General features: G+C 47.3%; 4 pseudogenes; all 4 read right to left on the bottom strand.

Annotated features, from left to right (window-relative positions):
- Nucleotides 1-2483: 2483 nt before the first annotated feature.
- On the bottom strand, nt 2484-2602 carry LOC142699199 (5S ribosomal RNA; annotated as a pseudogene).
- Nucleotides 2603-3216: 614 nt separating this feature from the next.
- On the bottom strand, nt 3217-3335 carry LOC142699208 (5S ribosomal RNA; annotated as a pseudogene).
- Nucleotides 3336-3589: 254 nt separating this feature from the next.
- Nucleotides 3590-3708, bottom strand: LOC142699206 (5S ribosomal RNA; annotated as a pseudogene).
- Nucleotides 3709-3775: 67 nt separating this feature from the next.
- Nucleotides 3776-3894, bottom strand: LOC142699203 (5S ribosomal RNA; annotated as a pseudogene).
- Between the last annotated feature and the right edge of the window lie 13918 nt (nt 3895-17812).

Genomic DNA, 17812 nt, shown 5'->3' with positions numbered 1-17812 from the left:
TACACAGAAGCAAGAGAAAAGGGGCAGTTGCCCACGGCAACACCGCGAGCAACAAGAGTGGTGAACGAGCCGAGTCAAACCAGGAGTGTACGAGGTACCAAACGCAGAGCAGGAGAGTAGTGAACAAGCCGAGTCAAACCAGGAGTGTACGAGGTACCAAACGCAGAGCAGGAGAGTAGTCAGTAAGCCAGGGTCGATATGAAGCAGGGTCAAATGGTTAAAGAAGCTGCAGCAGGGCCAGGAAACAAAACAAGATTCACAAGCAAGGAGGAACAGGAAAGGCAGGTATAAATAGACAGAGGGTGGGAGCTAGCTCCGTCTGGCCAGGCTGTGATAGGCTCTCCCTCTCCTAAGCCTGCCATCCTGAGTGGTGGAAGATGGAGTCAGTCTCACAGACATAGAAGCAGGTGCAGGCTGAATAACCTATGGGCGTGGATACAGACGCTGTGCCTGGCAGATTCTTAACACACACACTGGCTTGGCAAATGGCAATGAATGAGAATTTCTATCAGGCACGCCGCGGTGCACTCAGGGAATGCTGGGCCTTGTAGTACTACTAGGCTGCCTGTATTGCAAGTTGGATTGTTATTTCGTTATGTTAACGGCCGGGAATGAGCCCCTTCTAAAAGCGTATTCACACACTGGCTTGGCAAAGGGCAATGAATGAGAATTTCTATCAGGCACTCCACGGTGCACTCAGGGAATGCTGGGCGTTGTAGTACTACTACAAAGGCTGCCTGTATTGCAAGTTGGATTGTTATTTCGTTATGTTAACGGCCGGGGATGAGCCCCTTCTAAAAGCGTATTCACACACTGGCTTGGCAAATGGCAATGAATGAGAATTTCTATCAGGCACGCCGCGGTGCACTCAGGGAATGCTGAGTGTTGTAGTACTACTAGGCTGCCTGTATTGCAAGTTGGATTGTTATTTCGTTATGTTAACGGCCGGGGATGAGCCCCTTCTAAAAGCGTATTCACACAATGGCTTGGCAAATGGCAATGAATGAGAATTTCTATCAGGCACGCCGCGGTGCACTCAGGGAATGCTGGGAGTTGTAGTACTACTAAGCTGCCTGTATTGCAAGTTGGATTGTTATTTCGTTATGTTAACGGCCGGGGATGAGCCCCTTCTAAAAGCGTATTCACACACTGGCTTGGCAAATGGCAATGAATGAGAATTTCTATCAGCCTCGCCGTGGTGCACTCAGGGAATGCTGGGCGTTGTAGTACTACTACAAAGGCTGCCTGTATTGCAAGTTGGATTGTTATTTCGTTATGTTAACGGCCGGGATGAGCCCCTTCTAAAAGCGTATTCACACACTGGCTTGGCAAATGGCAATGAATGAGCATTTCTATCAGGCACGCCGCGGTGCACTCAGGGAATGCTGGGCGTTGTAGTACTACTACAAAGGCTGCCTGTATTGCAAGTTGGATGCAACGGGGATGAGCCCCATATAAAAGCGTATTAACACACTGGCTGAGTAGTGAGTAGTGGATGAGTCCCTTGGATTGCTGGATTCCTGCCTCTAAGATTACTAAAGCTTTCCCTTACTGCACAGAGATGCTATCCCTACAGCTCCTGTCTGTAAAATGGCTGCTGAGCTCCGTGCATAGACTTTTATTGCAGGCTTGAGCCCGCCCCTATGCTGCATGCCGATTGGCTGGGAGAGCCGTTTGCAAGGCATTATGGGGTAGCCTGATGTCAGGTTATATTGTGAAATCCTCCATTTTACATCTAACATGTGGCAGGTGCCAAAATGTAGCCGGGTTCGGCCGAACCCGCAGCGAACCGAACTATTCACGGTGTTCGGACCAAAACCGGGATCGGGTGTCCCGGTTCGCTCATCTCTAGCTATTGACATCAAATGCTTTAATCTATAGTCCTTTTTAATCGATTGTGAAACAAAATCTAAATGACATAATACAAAGCCAACCGCACCACGGATTCCCTGACAGTCTCCCACACTAGTACTAGCGAGGCCTTAGCTGTGTAATTTCTGCGATCTGATGAGAGTAGGCACATTCAGCTTAGAATGGCCATTGACATTAAATGCTTTAATCCATAGTCCTTTTTAATCGATTGTGAAACAAAATCTAAACGACATAATAAAAGTCAACTGCACCACGGATTCCCAGACAGTCTCCCACGCTGGTACTAGCATAGCCTTAAACTGTTATTCATCTATGAAGTGACGAGAGCAGGAACATTCAGCTTAGAATGACCATTGTTATTAAATGCTTTAATCCATAATCCTTTTTAATCGATTGTGAAACAAAATCTAAACGACATAATAAAAAGTCAACTGCACCACAGATTCCCAGACAGTCTCCCACACTGGTATTAGCAAGGCCTTAAGCTGTGTAACTTTTGCGATCTGACGAGATCAGGGATATTCAGCTTAGAATGGCCATTGACATTAAATGCTTTAATCCATAGTTCTTTTTAATCGATTGTGAAACAAAATCTAAACGACATAATAAAAAGTCAACCGCACCACGGATTCCGAGACAGTCTCCCACACTGGTACTAACGAGGACTTAAGCTGTGTAATTTCTGCAATCTGATGAGAGCAGGCACATTCAGCTTAGAATGGCCATTGACATTAAATGCTTTAATCCATAGACCTTTTTAATCGATTGTGAAACAAAATGTAAACCTCATAATAAAAAGTGAACCGCACTACGGATTCCCACACTGGTACTAGCGAGGTCTTAAAGTGTTATTCATCTGCGATTTGACAAGAAAGGGCACATTTCAGCTTAGAATGGCCATTAACTTTTAAAGCTTTGGTCTATTTTTATTTTTAATCGATTGTGAAACAAAATCTAAACGACATAATAAAAAGCCAACCGCACCGCAGATACAATGACAGTCTCCCACACTGGTACTAGCGAGGCCTTAAGTTGTGTAACTTCTGCGATCTGACGAGAGCATGCACATTCAGCTTAGAATGGCCATTAACATTAAATGCTTTAATCCATAGTACTTTTTAATCGATTGCGAAACAAAATCTAAACGACATAATAAAAAGGCTACCGCACCACGGACTCACAGACAGTCTCCCACACTGGTGTTAGCGAGGCCTTAAGCTGTGTAACTTCTGCGATCTGACGAGAGCAGGGATATTCAGCTTAGAATGGCCATTGACTTTAAATGCTCTAATCCATAGTCCTTTTTAATCGATTGTAAAACAAAATCTAAACGACATAATAAAAAGTCAACCGCACCACAGATTCCCAGACAGTCTCCCACACTGGTACTAACGAGGCCTTAAGCTTTGTAATTTCTGCGATCTGACGAGAGCAGGCACATTCAGCTTAGAATGGCCATTGACATTAAATGCTTTAATCCATAGTCCTTTTTAATCGATTGTGAAACAAAATCTAAACGACATAATAAAAAATTCACCCGCACCACGGATTCCCAGACAGTCTCCCACACTGGTGTTAGCGAGGCCTTAAGCTGTGTAACTTCGGCGATCTGACGAGAGCAGGAACATTCAGCTTAGAATGTCCATTGACATTTAAAGCTTTAATCCATAGTCCTTTTTAATCGATTGTGAAACAAAATCTAAACGACATAATAAAAAGTCAACCGCACCACGGATTCCCAGACAGTCTCCCACACTGGTACTAGCAAGGCCTTAAGCTGTGTAACTTCTGCGATCTGACGAGAGCAGGGATATTCAGCTTAGAATGGCCATTGACTTTAAATGCTCTAATCCATAGTCCTTTTTAATCGATTGTAAAACAAAATCTAAACGACATAATAAAAAGTCAACCGCACCACGGATTCCCATACAGTCTCCCACACTGGTACTAATGAGGCCTAAAACTGTTATTCATCTGCGATCTGATGAGAGCAGGCACATTCAGCTTAGAATGGCCATTGACATTAACTGCATTAATCCATAGTCCTTTTTAGGAATGAGCGAACTTATGAAAAGTTCGGTTCGGCAGGTTCGCCAAATTTCATGAAAAAGTTTGATTCGGACCGAACTAGTTCTGACCTAACCTGTATTACAAGAAAGCCCCTAAAAATCGTGTATAACACTGTTTAAAAGCCCTAGAAGCCCTGTATAACACTCTTAGGTCACCCATGAGTGTATCCAAGTACTTTTGAGCTGTCTTTAAGGCAAAGTTCGTGTCAAAGTTCCGCCAACATGTATGGCTATGGGACACGGTGATAACTAACAGAAACCACTGCACTTGTGCATGTTGCATGCTTAATGCATTGTTAAAAAAGGTACACAAATTAACCATTTTAGGCGGCTGATGCCTGCCAGGGTTCATACATATAAGGTGGTAAAAGAAGAAGCAATGGCTTTTGACAAGCCCTCAAAAAATTGACCCTTTAAGGTGGCAGATGCCTGCCGGGGTTCATCCATACATGGATGTAAAAGCAACAAGCAATGGCTTTTCACAAGCCCTCCAAAAATGTACCCTTTTTATTGGCAGATGCCTGCCGGGGTTCATCCAAATATGGATGTAAAAGCAACAAGCAATGGCTTTCCACAAGCCCTCCAGAAATGTACCCTTTTTATTGGCAGATGCCTGCCGGGGTTCATCCATACATGGATCACAACAAGCAATGGCTTTTGACAAGCCCTCCAAAAATTGACCCTTTTTATTGGCAGATGCCTGCCGGGGTTTATCCATACATGGATGTAAAATCAACAAGCAATGGCTTTTCACAAGCCTTCCAAAAATTTACCCTTTTTATTGGCAGATGCCTGCCGGGGTTCATCCATACATGAATGTAATGTAAAAGCAACAAGCAATGGCTTTTGACAAGCCCTCCAAAAATTTACCCTTTTTATTGGCAGATGCCTTCCGGGGTTCATCCATACATGGATGTAATGTAAAAGAAACAAGCAATTTCTTTTGACAAGCCCTCCAAAAATGTACCCTTTTTATTGGCAGATACCTGCCGGGGTTCATCCATACATGGATGTAATGTAAAATCAAAAAGCAATGGCTTTTGACAAGCCCTCCAAAAATTTACCCTTTTTATTGGCAGATGCCTGCCGGGGTTCATACATACATGGATGTAAATGCAACAAGCAATGGATTTTCACAAGCCCTCCAGTCCTGCTTGTAGCAGACGGCAGTGGAGGTGTATTGGTGGTAGTAGAGGTAGCCAACACAGACAGCAAGGGTGGTAGTAGTAGAAACAATGGGAGGGTTCCTCCAGCTCACCTTATCACAGATGTGTAGTATCAATCGCGCACGGGTCCTCGTGTTGGCACACGTATGAACATAGAAGAAAGGCAAAAATTGAATCCAGTGCTGAGCCCTTTTGGTGGTAGTAGAGGTAGCCAACACAGACAGCAAGGGTGGTAGTAGTAGTAGCAGCACATTAAAAAAAGAGACTGGACGACAGTCAAAGGACAAAGCCCTGTGGTGGGGCAGGCCTGCTTGTAGCAGACGGCACTGGGGGTGGATTGGTGATAGAAGTAGTAGCAGCACCAACAGCGGCACATTAAAAAAAGAGTGGACAGGACAGAATCCCGTAGTAGCAGGCGGCAGTAGCAGGCGGCAGCTGCAGCCGCAATGTCAGATCTAATCAGTGGCAACAGGCACAGGGGTTTTAAAATCCTCACCGATCCACGCTTGATTCATTTTCAGAAACGTGAGATCTTCCAAGCTGTTGGAGGACAATCTTGTTCGCTTAGGGGTGACGAAGCCCCCTGCCGTGCTGAATACCCTCTCTGACGCTACACTGGAGGGTGGACAAGACAGTACACCCATGGCAAACTGGGCCAGTTCTTGCCAATGATCCAATCTGCTGACGCAGAAGTCCATGGGGTCTGGGATCAGCATTTATGACGGAGAAAGGGCACAGTCCAGGTACGAGTGAACCTGGTTGTTTAGGTGTTACACCTGGTGATGGTGAACATCCCTTTGGTGACTACGATGTGTGTCAGGTCGGGGTATTGGATGTAAAAATGTTGTCATCATATTTTCCAAACTGAATTGGCTGCTGCTGATGCTGCCGATGCCGCTGCTGCCGCCTATTGCAGAGGTAGCTCTGCCAGAGGCGGTGGAACGATGAGACAGTGGGGAGCGGAGAGTGGCCCCCCGGACAGACATGCTTGCAGCAGGTGTTTGCCGTTTGAAAGCCGTGACAAGCTGGCTGCATAGCTTCTCTCGATAATAAGCCAATTTTGCCTCCCTCTCGGAAGGCGCAAAAAACTTCCCCATTCTGGCTTTATACCGAGGGTCTAAAAGTGTGGCTATCCAGTACTCATCTCTTTGCTTATGACAGTCAGCGCGCAAGTAAAGAAGCATACAGCTCGCCATCCTGGCCAGCGTTTCAGAGGGCCCGGTTGGTTCCATCTCCGCCCCATACTGCCATGGTTGTCCATCATCAAGGTCGTCGTCAGACTCGTCATCACCACCATCACTGTCATGTTGTGCAGCTGCCTCGTCACCTATCCCTTCCTGTGATTCCATCTCCAAATCCAGCTCCTCTTCAGGTCCTGTTTCCTCATCCTCATCCTCCTGCTCCTCCTCAACATCCATAGCCAGATGTGATCCTTCCTCCATCCTTTGCTGAATCATCGCTGTGAGCGTTTGCTCCATAATGAATATCAGCGGCATAACATCGTTCATTCCGCTAGCGCTACGGCTCACAAATCGTGTGGCCTCTTCAAAGGGCCTCAAAACGCGACATGCGTCTCTAACCAGCTGCCAGTGCCTGAGCTCGAAATTACACTGGCTCCAAACGCTGTCCGTCTGCTGCATCAGGAAATCATTCACGGCTTTCCGCTGTTCGTACAGACGGTCCAACATGTGCAGGGTGGAATTCCAGCGTGTTGGAACGTCGCAAATCAGGCTGTGTTCTGGGAGATTGTTTTGACGCTGCAAGTCCAGGAGGGCGTGCTTAAATGCATACGAACGTCTAAAGCGAACGCAAACCCTCCTGGACAAGGCCAGCACACCCTTCAAACCAACATATGACTTTAAGAAGCGTGTTATGACCAGATTGATCACATGTGCCATGCAAGGAGCGTGTGTCAGGTGACCTAGACGCAGTGCAGCCATAACGTTCTTCCCGTTATCAAAGACAACATTGCCCAGTGTGAGTTTCAGAGGAGACAGCCAGCGTGCGATTTCCTCCTTGATGCACAGCAGCAGCTCCTGCCCTGTGTGGCTTTTCTCGCCCAGGCTCAGCAGGTGTAAGACAGCGTTGTGGCGCTTCACCTTGCACCAATGAAAAGAGGAGGGAGGAGGAGTGGAAGATACGCTGTGTCCTGTCGGGGATGGGAAGACCTCCAAGGAGGAAGGCAAGGAGGAGGAGGAGTAGGAGGAGGAGGATGGTGGGCGCCTGGTGTCCGGAGTTGAACCAGAAATATACAAGCGTGGAGGTGGTAATGCCTGGCATTGCTGCGGTGTTGCATCGGACCGCAAAATATTGACCCAGTGGGCCGTGAAAGACATGTACTGTCCCTGCCCATAGTTGCTGCTCCACGTGTCGACGGTGGCATGTACCCTGATGCACACGGATAATTGCAAGGACTGGCACACCTTTTCCTCCACATGCTTGTGCAAGGCAGGGACAGCTGTTTTGGGGAAGTAATGTCGGCTAGGTATTCGCCACCTAGGCTGAGCGCACGCCATCAATTGCTTGAAGCCGGCGGAGTCGACCAGGTGGTACGGCAGCGACTGCACCACCAACAACTTAACCAGGTGTGAATTAAGCCGCACGACAAGTGGATGACTGGGTATATATTGTTGCTTATTGGACAACGATTCCGTAATGGATAACTGACGGGACGTAGGAGGAGCACTAGATGACAGTGATGTTGATGATGACATTGACATAGTGGATAAGGCCTGGCTACTACTTAGATGACAGGTACTCAGAGCAGCAGCAGCGACAGAGGGTTCTTCATTAGATGTACATGATGATGGTGGGGCATGTCGATTGTCCCACATGGCCTTGCGATGCCGCTCAATGTGTTTACGTAGAGCGGTAGTTCCTACATTGCTGCCCTGCCCACGCCTTACTTTCTGCTTGCAGATACGGCACTGTGCCATGTTTTCGTCCTCTGGGAAGGTACAGAAAAATTGCCACACGGCAGAGTACCGTAAAGAGGTAGTACCACGTCCACCACCAACACTATCACCACCACCACCCGAGCCTGCCCCTTGTCTCGCAGGCTTTTTTCGGCAGCCTACACCAGCATCAGTGTCGCCGTCACCGGCTCCTGAGCTGACCCTACCGCTGCAACGTTTGGCAGATTGACTTCTGCCCCTACCTCGGCTTGGCTGTTTGTCACGGCCAGTGCCGCCACTACCACCCTCCTACTCTGACGCCGTCATCACCTCGTCACCTGGTTCCCACGTCCTGTCTAAAACAACATCATTATCATAGCCTTCCTCATCATCCCCGCCACTTCTGTCACTGTGTTGTGAATGTGATGTGACATCATGGTGGGCTCCATGCCCCCCCTCATTACTGCGTCTGCCACCACGGCTACCACCACCAACACCCCCACTACCGCAGCTATGCGTCTCGGACACCGCTTCCACCTCCACCACCGCCGCAACACACTCCGTTGGCTGACTCGCGGAAAACAAATCATCATCATCACTATGTTGTTTAGTATCTTCCTTCGCACCCGAGGAGATGTCTCTTAGGGCTCTCAGGAAAGATGGCTTCCCGCTAGTAAGGGGGAGCGAAGACATAGATGATGGAATGGAAACGCTAGAAATACCTATATTACTACTGTCACTGTGCCAAGGAACTGTAGAGGATCTGGAATCCAACGAAACCTGGCTTGAAGCCAGATCGTCAGAGTCTTCCTGCTGAGATGACCACGAGGCTGCCAACCAGTCCACAATGGCCGTATTGTCTAAAGTAACCCGCCCACCGGAGGAGATGGACAAGTCTGGCTTGCTGATACTGCTACTACTACCAGCAGGCACATGGCTGCTGCTACTAGTGGAACTGGGCACATGTCTTGTGCCACAAATGCTGGTACTGCGTCTGGCACCAACAGATCCAACATTTGGTCTGGAAGAGGACACGGCATGGGTGTTTCTTCCTCTACCCCGTCCTTTCACAATCTTTTTTTTACCAGACAATTCACTGCTGGAGTGCAGCAAGTTGAAACAAAACCTTCTAAAAGCGTATTCACACTGACACTGGCTTGGCAAATGGCAATGAATGAGAATTTCTATCACCCACGCCGCGGTGCACTCAGGGAATGCTGGTCCTTGTAGTACTACTACTACAAAGGCTGCCTGTATTGCAAGATGGATTGTTATTTGTTTGTTATGTTAACGGCCGGGGATGAGCCCCTTCTAAAAGCGTATTCACACACTGAAACTGGCTTGGCAAATGGCAATGAATGAGAATTTCTATCAGCCACGCTGCAGTGCACTCAGGGAATGCTGGGCGTTGTAGTACTACGTCTACTACAAAGGCTGCCTGTATTGCAAGTTGGATTGTTATTTGTTTGTTATGTTAACGGCCGGGGATGAGCCCCTTCTAAAAGCGTATTCACACTGACACTGGCTTGGCAAATGGCAATGAATGAGAATTTCCATCAGCCACGCCGCGGTGCACTCAGGGAATACTGGGCCTTGTAGTACTACTACTACTAAGGCTGCCTGTATTGCTGGTTGGATTGTTATTTGTTTGTTATGTTAACGGCCGGGGATGAGCCCCTTCTAAAAGCGTATTCACACACTGACACTGGCTTGGCAAATGGCAATGAATGATAATTTCTATCAGCCACGCTGCAGTGCACTCAGTGAATGCTGGGCGTTGTAGTACTACGTCTACTACAAAGGCTGCCTGTATTGCAAGTTGGATTGTTATTTGTTTGTTATGTTAACGGCCGGGGATCAGCCCCTTCTAAAAGCGTATTCACACACTGACACTGGCTTGGGAAATGGAAATAAATAAGAATTTCTATCAGCCACGCTGCAGTGCACTCAGGGAATGCTGGGCATTGTAGTACTACGTCTACTACAAAGGCTGCCTGTATTGCAAGTTTGATTGTTATTTGTTTGTTATGTTAACGGCCGGGGATGAGCCCCTTCTAAAAGCGTATTCACACTGACACTGGCTTGGCATATGGCAATGAATAAGAATTTCTATCAGCCACGCCGCGGTGCACTCAGGGAATGCTGGGCCTTGTAGTACTACTACTACTACTACAAAGGCTGTCTGTATTGCAAGTTGGATTGTTATTTGTTTGTTATGTTAACGGCCGGGGATAAGCCCCTTCTAAAAGCGTAGTCACACACTGACACTGGCTTGGCAAATGGCAATGAATGATAATTTCTATCAGCCACGCTGCAGTGCACTCAGGGAATGCTGGGCGTTGTAGTACTACGTCAACTACAAAGGCTTCCTGTATTGCAAGTTGGATTGTTATTTGTTTGTTATGTTAACGGCCGGGGATCAGCCCCTTCGAAAAGCGTATTCACACACTGACACAGGCTTGGCAAATGGCAATAAATGAGAATTTCTATCAGCCACGCCGCGGTGCACTCAGGGAATGCTGGGCCTTGTAGTACTACTACTACAAAGGCTGCCTGTATTGCAAGTTGGATTGTTATTTGTTTGTTATGTTAACGGCCGGGGATGAGCCCCTTCTAAAAGCGTATTCACACACTGACACTGGCTTGGCAAATGGCAATGAATGAGAATTTCTATCAGCCACGCTGCAGTGCACTCAGGGAATGCTGGGCGTTGTAGTACTACGTCTACTACAAAGGCTGCCTGTATTGCAAGTTGGATTGTTATTTGTTTGTTATGTTAACGGCCGGGATGAGCCCCTTCTAAAAGCGTATTCACACTGACACTGGCTTGGCAAATGGCAATGAATGAGAATTTCTATCAGCCACGCCGCGGTGCACTCAGGGAATGCTGGGCCTTGTAGTACTACTACTACTAAGGCTGCCTGTATTGCAAGTTGGATTGTTATTTGTTTGTTATGTTAACGGCCGGCGATGAGCCCCTTCTAAAAGCGTACTCACACACTGACACTGGCTTGGCAAATGGCAATGAATGATAATTTCTATCAGCCACGCTGCAGTGCACTCAGGGAATGCTGGGCGTTGTAGTACTACGTCTACTACAAAGGCTGCCTGTATTGCAAGTTGGATTGTTATTTGTTTGTTATGTTAACGGCCGGGGATGAGCCCCTTCTAAAAGCGTATTCACACTGACACTGGCTTGGCAAATGGCAATGAATGAGAATTTCTATCAGCCACGCCGCGGTGCACTCAGCGAATGCTGGGCGTTGTAGTACTAAGTCTACTACAAAGGCTGCCTGTATTGCAAGTTGGATTGTTATTTGTTTGTTATGTTAACGGCCGGGGATCAGCACCTTCGAAAAGCGTATTCACACACTGACACAGGCTTGGCAAATGGCAATAAATGAGAATTTCTATCAGCCACGCTGCAGTGCACTCAGGGAATGCTGGGCGTTGTAGTACTACGTCTACTACAAAGGCTGCCTGTATTGCAAGTTGGATTGTTATTTGTTTGTTATGTTAACGGCCGGGGATGAGCCCCTTCTAAAAGCGTATTCACACTGACACTGGCTTGGCAAATGGCAATGAATGAGAATGTCTATCAGCCATGCCGCTGTGCACTCAGGGAATGCTGGGCCTTGTAGTACTACTACTACAAAGGCTGCCTGTATTGCAAGTTGGATTGTTATTTGTTTGTTATGTTAACGGCCGGGGATGAGCCCCTTCTAAAAGCGTATTCACACACTGACACTGGCTTGGCAAATGGCAATGAATGAGAATTTCTATCAGCCACGCTGCAGTGCACTCAGGGAATGCTGGGCGTTGTAGTACTACGTCTACTACAAAGGCTGCCTGTATTGCAAGTTGGATTGTTATTTGTTTGTTATGTTAACGGCCGGGATGAGCCCCTTCTAAAAGCGTATTCACACTGACACTGGCTTGGCAAATGGCAATGAATGAGAATTTCTATCAGCCACGCCGCGGTGCGCTCAGGGAATGCTGGGCCTTGTAGTACTACTACTACTAAGGCTGCCTGTATTGCAAGTTGGATTGTTATTTGTTTGTTATGTTAACGGCCGGCGATGAGCCCCTTCTAAAAGCGTACTCACACACTGACACTGGCTTGGCAAATGGCAATGAATGATAATTTCTATCAGCCACGCTGCAGTGCACTCAGGGAATGCTGGGCATTGTAGTACTACGTCTACTACAAAGGCTGCCTGTATTGCAAGTTGGATTGTTATTTGTTTGTTATGGTAACGGCCGGGGATGAGCCCCTTCTAAAAGCGTATTCACACTGACACTGGCTTGGCAAATGGCAATGAATGAGAATTTCTATCATCCACGCTGCAGTGCACTCAGGGAATGCTGGGCGTTGTAGTACTACGTCTACTACAAAGGCTGCCTGTATTGCAAGTTCGATTGTTATTTGTTTGTTATGTTAACGGCCGGGGATGAGCCCCTTCTAAAAGCGTATTCACACTGACACTGGCTTAGCAAATGGCAATGAATGAGAATTTCTATCAGCCACGCTGCAGTGCACTCAGGGAATAATGGGCCTTGTTGTAATACGTCTACTACAAAGGCTGCCTGTATTGCAAGTTGGATTGTTATTTGTTTGTTAAGTTAACGGCCGGGGATGAGCCCCTTCTAAAAGCGTATTCACACACTGACACTGGCTTGGCAAATGGCAATGAATGAGAATTTCTATCAGCCACGCTGCAGTGCACTCAGGGAATGCTGGGCGTTGGAGTACTACGTCTACTACAAAGGCTGCCTGTATTGCAAGTTGGATTGTTATTTGTTTGTTATGTTAACGGCCGGGGATGAGCCCCTTCTAAAAGCGTATTCACACTGACACTGGCTTGGCAAATGGCAATGAATGAGAATTTCTATCAGCCACGCCGCGGTGCACTCAGGGAATGCTGGGCCTTGTAGTACTACTACTACTAAGGCTGCCTGTATTGCAAGTTGGATTGTTATTTGTTTGTTATTTTAACGGCCGGGGATGAGCCCCTTCTAAAAGCGTATTCACACACAGACACTGGCTTGGCAAATGGCAATGAATGAGAATTTCTATCAGCCACGCTGCAGTGCCCTCAGGGAATGCTGGGCGTTGTAGTACTACGTCTACTACAAAGGCTGCCTGTATTGCAAGTTGGATTGTTATTTGTTTGTTATGTTAACGGCCGGGGATGAGCCCCTTCTAAAAGCGTATTCACACACTGACACTGGCTTGGCAAATGGCAATGAATGATAATTTCTATCAGCCTCGCTGCAGTGCACTCAGGGAATGCTGGGCGTTGTAGTACTACGTCTACTACAAAGGCTGCCTGTATTGCAAGTTGGATTGTTATTTGTTTGTTATGTTAACGGCCGGGGATCAGCGCCTTCTAAAAGCGTATTCACACACTGACACTGGCTTGGCAAATGGCAATAAATGAGAATTTCTATCAGCCACGCTGCAGTGCACTCAGGGAATGCTGGGCGTTGTAGTACTATGTCTACTACAAAGGCTGCCTGTATTGCAAGTTGGATTGTTATTTGTTTGTTATGTTAACGGCCGGGGATGAGCCCCTTCTAAAAGCGTATTCACACTGACACTGGCTTGGCAAATGGCAATGAATGAGAATTTCTATCAGCCACGCCGCGGTGCACTCAGGGAATGCTGGGCCTTGTAATACTACTACTACAAAGGCTGCCTGTATTGCAAGTTGGGTTGTTATTTGTTTGTTATGTTAACGGCCGGGGATGAGCCCCTTCTAAAAGCGTATTCACACACTGACACTGGCTTGGCAAATGGCAATGAATGAGAATTTCTATCAGCCATGCTGCAGTGCACTCAGGGAATGCTGGGCCTTGTTGTAATACGTCTACTACAAAGGCTGCCTGTATTGCAAGTTGGATTGTTATTTGTTTGTTATGTTAACGGCCGGGGATGAGCCCCTTCTAAAAGCGTATTCACACACTGACACTGGCTTGGCAAATGGCAATGAATGAGAATTTCTATCAGCCACGCTGCAGTGCCCTCAGGGAATGCTGGGCGTTGTAGTATTACGTCTACTACAAAGGCTACCTGTATTGCAAGTTGGATTGTTACTTGTTTGTTATGTTAACGGCCGGGGATGAGCCCCTTCTAAAATCGTATTCACACCCTAACACTGGCTTGGCAAATGGCAATGAATGAGAATTTCTATCAGCCACGCTGCAGTGCACTCAGGGAATGTTGGGCGTTGTAGTACTACGTCTACTACAAAGGCTGCCTGTATTGCAAGTTGGATTGTTATTTGTTTGTTATGTTAACGGCCGGGGATGAGCCCCTTCTAAAAGCGTATTCACACTGACACTGGCTTAGCAAATGGCAATGAATGAGAATTTCTATCAGCCACGCTGCAGTGCACTCAGGGAATAATGGGCCTTGTTGTAATACGTCTACTACAAAGGCTGCCTGTATTGCAAGTTGGATTGTTATTTGTTTGTTAAGTTAACGGCCGGGGATGAGCCCCTTCTAAAATCGTATTCACACCCTAAGGGCATGACCACACATGGCGGAATTCCTCCGCAACTGTCCGCATCGATGCCGCACAGAATCTGCGTTGCAGATTCTGCAGCGGATCTGCACAAAATGTGCAGTACATTGATGCGGACTAGCTGCTGCAGACTGCGGGAAAAGTGCTTCCCTTCTCCCTATCAGTGCAGGATAGAGAGAAGGGACAGCACTTTCCCTAGTGAAAGGAAACGATTTTCATACTTACCGGCCGTTGTCTTGGTGACGCGTCCCTCTTTCGGCATCCAGCCCGACCTCCCTGGATGACGCGCCAGTCCATGTGACCGCTGCAGCCTGTGCTTTGCCTGTGATTGGCTGCAGCCGTCACTTACACTGAAACGTCATCCTGGGAGGCCGGACTGGAGACAGAAGCAGGGAGTTCTCGGTAAGTATGAACTTATATGTTTTTTTACAGATACATGTATATTGGGATCGGTAGTCACTGTCCCGGGTGCAGAAACAGTTACTGCCGATCGCTTAACTCTTTCAGCACCCTGGACAGTGACTATTTACAGACGTCTCCTAGCAACGCTCCCGTCATTACGGGAGCCCCATTGACTTCCTCAGTCTGGCTGTAGACCTAGAAATACCTAGGTCCAGCCAGAATGAAGAAATGTCAAGTTAAAAAAGCAAGACGCATCCGCAGCACACATGACATGTGCATGACAGCTGCGGACTTCATTGCGGAACTTAGAATCTCCATTGAAGTCAATGGAGAAATTCCGCCATGAGTCCGCCACTGCTCCGCAACAGACAGAGCATGCTGCGGACACCAAATTCCGCTCCGCAGCCTATGCTCCGCAGCGGAATTGTACGCATCGTGTAAACGAACACTGCTAAATTAAAGTGAAAGTCAATGGAGAAACGGCTCCGCTGCGGATTAACGCTGCGGAGTGTCCGCAGCGGAATTTAAGTGGAATTCCGCCATGTGTGAACCCGCCCTAACACTGGCTTGGCAAATGGCAATGAATGAGAATTTCTATCAGCCACGCTGCAGTGCACTCAGGGAATGTTGGGCGTTGTAGTACTACGTCTACTACAAAGGCTGCCTGTATTGCAAGTTGGATTGTTATTTGTTTGTTATGTTAACGGCCGGGGATGAGCCCCTTCTAAAAGCGTATTCACACTGACACTGGCTTGGCAAATGGCAATGAATGAGAATTTCTATCAGCCACGCCGCGGTGCACTCAGGGAATGCTGGGCCTTGTAATACTACTACTACAAAGGCTGCCTGTATTGCAAGTTGGGTTGTTATTTGTTTGTTATGTTAACGGCCGGGGATGAGCCCCTTCTAAAAGCGTATTCACACACTGACACTGGCTTGGCAAATGGCAATGAATGAGAATTTCTATTAGCCACGCTGCAGTGCACTCAGGGAATGCTGGGCGTTGTAGTACTACGTCTACTACAAAGGCTGCCTGTATTGCAAGTTGGATTGTTTTTTGTTTGTTATGTTAACGGCCGGGGATGAGCCCCTTCTAAAAGCGTATTCACACTGACACTGGCTTGGCAAATGGCAATGAATGAGAATTTCTATCAGCTACGCTGCAGTGCACTCAGGGAATGCTGGGCGTTGTAGTACTACGTCTACTACAAAGGCTGCCTGTATTGCAAGTTGGATTGTTATTTGTTTGTTATGTTAACGGCCGGGGATGAGCCCCTTCTAAAAGCGTATTCACACTGACACTGGCTTGGCAAATGGCAATGAATGAGAATTTCTATCAGCCACGCCGCGGTGCACTCAGGGAATGCTGGGCCTTGTAGTACTACTACTACTAAGGTTGCCTGTATTGCAAGTTGGATTGTTATTTGTTTGTTATGTTAACGGCCGGGGATGAGCCCCTTTTAAAAGCGTATTCACACACAGACACTGGCTTGGCAAATGGCAATGAATGAGAATTTCTATCAGCCACGCTGCAGTGCACTCAGGGAATGCTGGGCATTGTAGTACTACGTCTACTACAAAGGCTGCCTGTATTGCAAGTTGGATTGTTATTTGTTTGTTATGTTAACGGCCGGGGATGAGCCCCTTCTAAAAGCGTATTCACACTGACACTGGCTTGGCAAATGGCAATGAATGAGAATTTCTATCATCCACGCTGCAGTGCACTCAGGGAATGCTGGGCGTTGTAGTACTACGTCTACTACAAAGGCTGCCTGTATTGCAAGTTCGATTGTTATTTGTTTGTTATGTTAACGGCCGGGGATGAGCCCCTTCTAAAAGCGTATTCACACTGATACTGGCTTGGCAAATGGCAATGAATGAGAATTTCTATCAGCCACGCCGCGGTGCACTCAGGGAATGCTGGGCCTTGTAGTACTACTACTACTAAGGCTGCCTGTATTGCAAGTTGGATTATTTGTTTGTTATGTTAACGGCCGGGGATGAGCCCCTTCTAAAAGCGTATTCACACACTTACACTGGCTTGGCAAATGGCAATGAATGATAATTTCTATCAGCCACGCTGCAGTGCACTCAGGGAATGCTGGGCGTTGTAGTACTACGTCTACTACAAAGGCTGCCTGTATTGCAAGTTGGATTGTTATTTGTTTGTTATGTTAACGGCCGGGGATCAGCGCCTTCTAAAAGCGTATTCACACACTGACACTGGCTTGGCAAATGGCAATGAATGTGAATTTCTATCAGCCACGCCGCTGTGCACTCAGGGAATGCTGGGCCTTGTAGTACTACTACTACTAAGGCTGCCTGTATTGCAAGTTGTATTGTTATTTGTTTGTTATGTTAACGGCCGGGGATGAGCCCCTTCTAAAAGCGTATTCACACACAGACACTGGCTTGGCAAATGGCAATGAATGAGAATTTCTATCAGCCACGCTGCAGTGCACTCAGGGAATGCTGGGCGTTGTAGTACTACGTCTACTACAAATTCTGCCCGTATTGCAAGTTGGATTGTTATTTGTTTGTTATGTTAACGGCCGGGGATGAGCCCCTTCTAAAAGCGTATTCACACTGACACTGGCTTGGCAAATGGCAATGAATGAGAATTTCTATCATCCACGCTGCAGTGCACTCAGGGAATGCTGGGTGTTGTAGTACTACGTCTACTACAAAGGCTGCCTGTATTGCAAGTTGGATTGTTATTTGTTTGTTATGTTAACGACCGGGGATGAGCCCCTTCTAAAAGCGTATTCACACACTGACACTGGCTTGGCAAATGGCAATGAATGATAATTGCTATCAGCCACGCTGCAGTGCACTCAGGGAATGCTGGGCGTTGTAGTACTACGTCTACTACAAAGGCTTCC

Source organism: Rhinoderma darwinii, unplaced genomic scaffold (genome assembly GCF_050947455.1).
Source record: "Rhinoderma darwinii isolate aRhiDar2 unplaced genomic scaffold, aRhiDar2.hap1 Scaffold_141, whole genome shotgun sequence".
NCBI classification, from domain to species: domain Eukaryota; kingdom Metazoa; phylum Chordata; class Amphibia; order Anura; family Rhinodermatidae; genus Rhinoderma; species Rhinoderma darwinii.
Note: the sequence above shows the minus strand (reverse complement) of the source record. Positions and strands in the feature narration are given on the sequence as shown.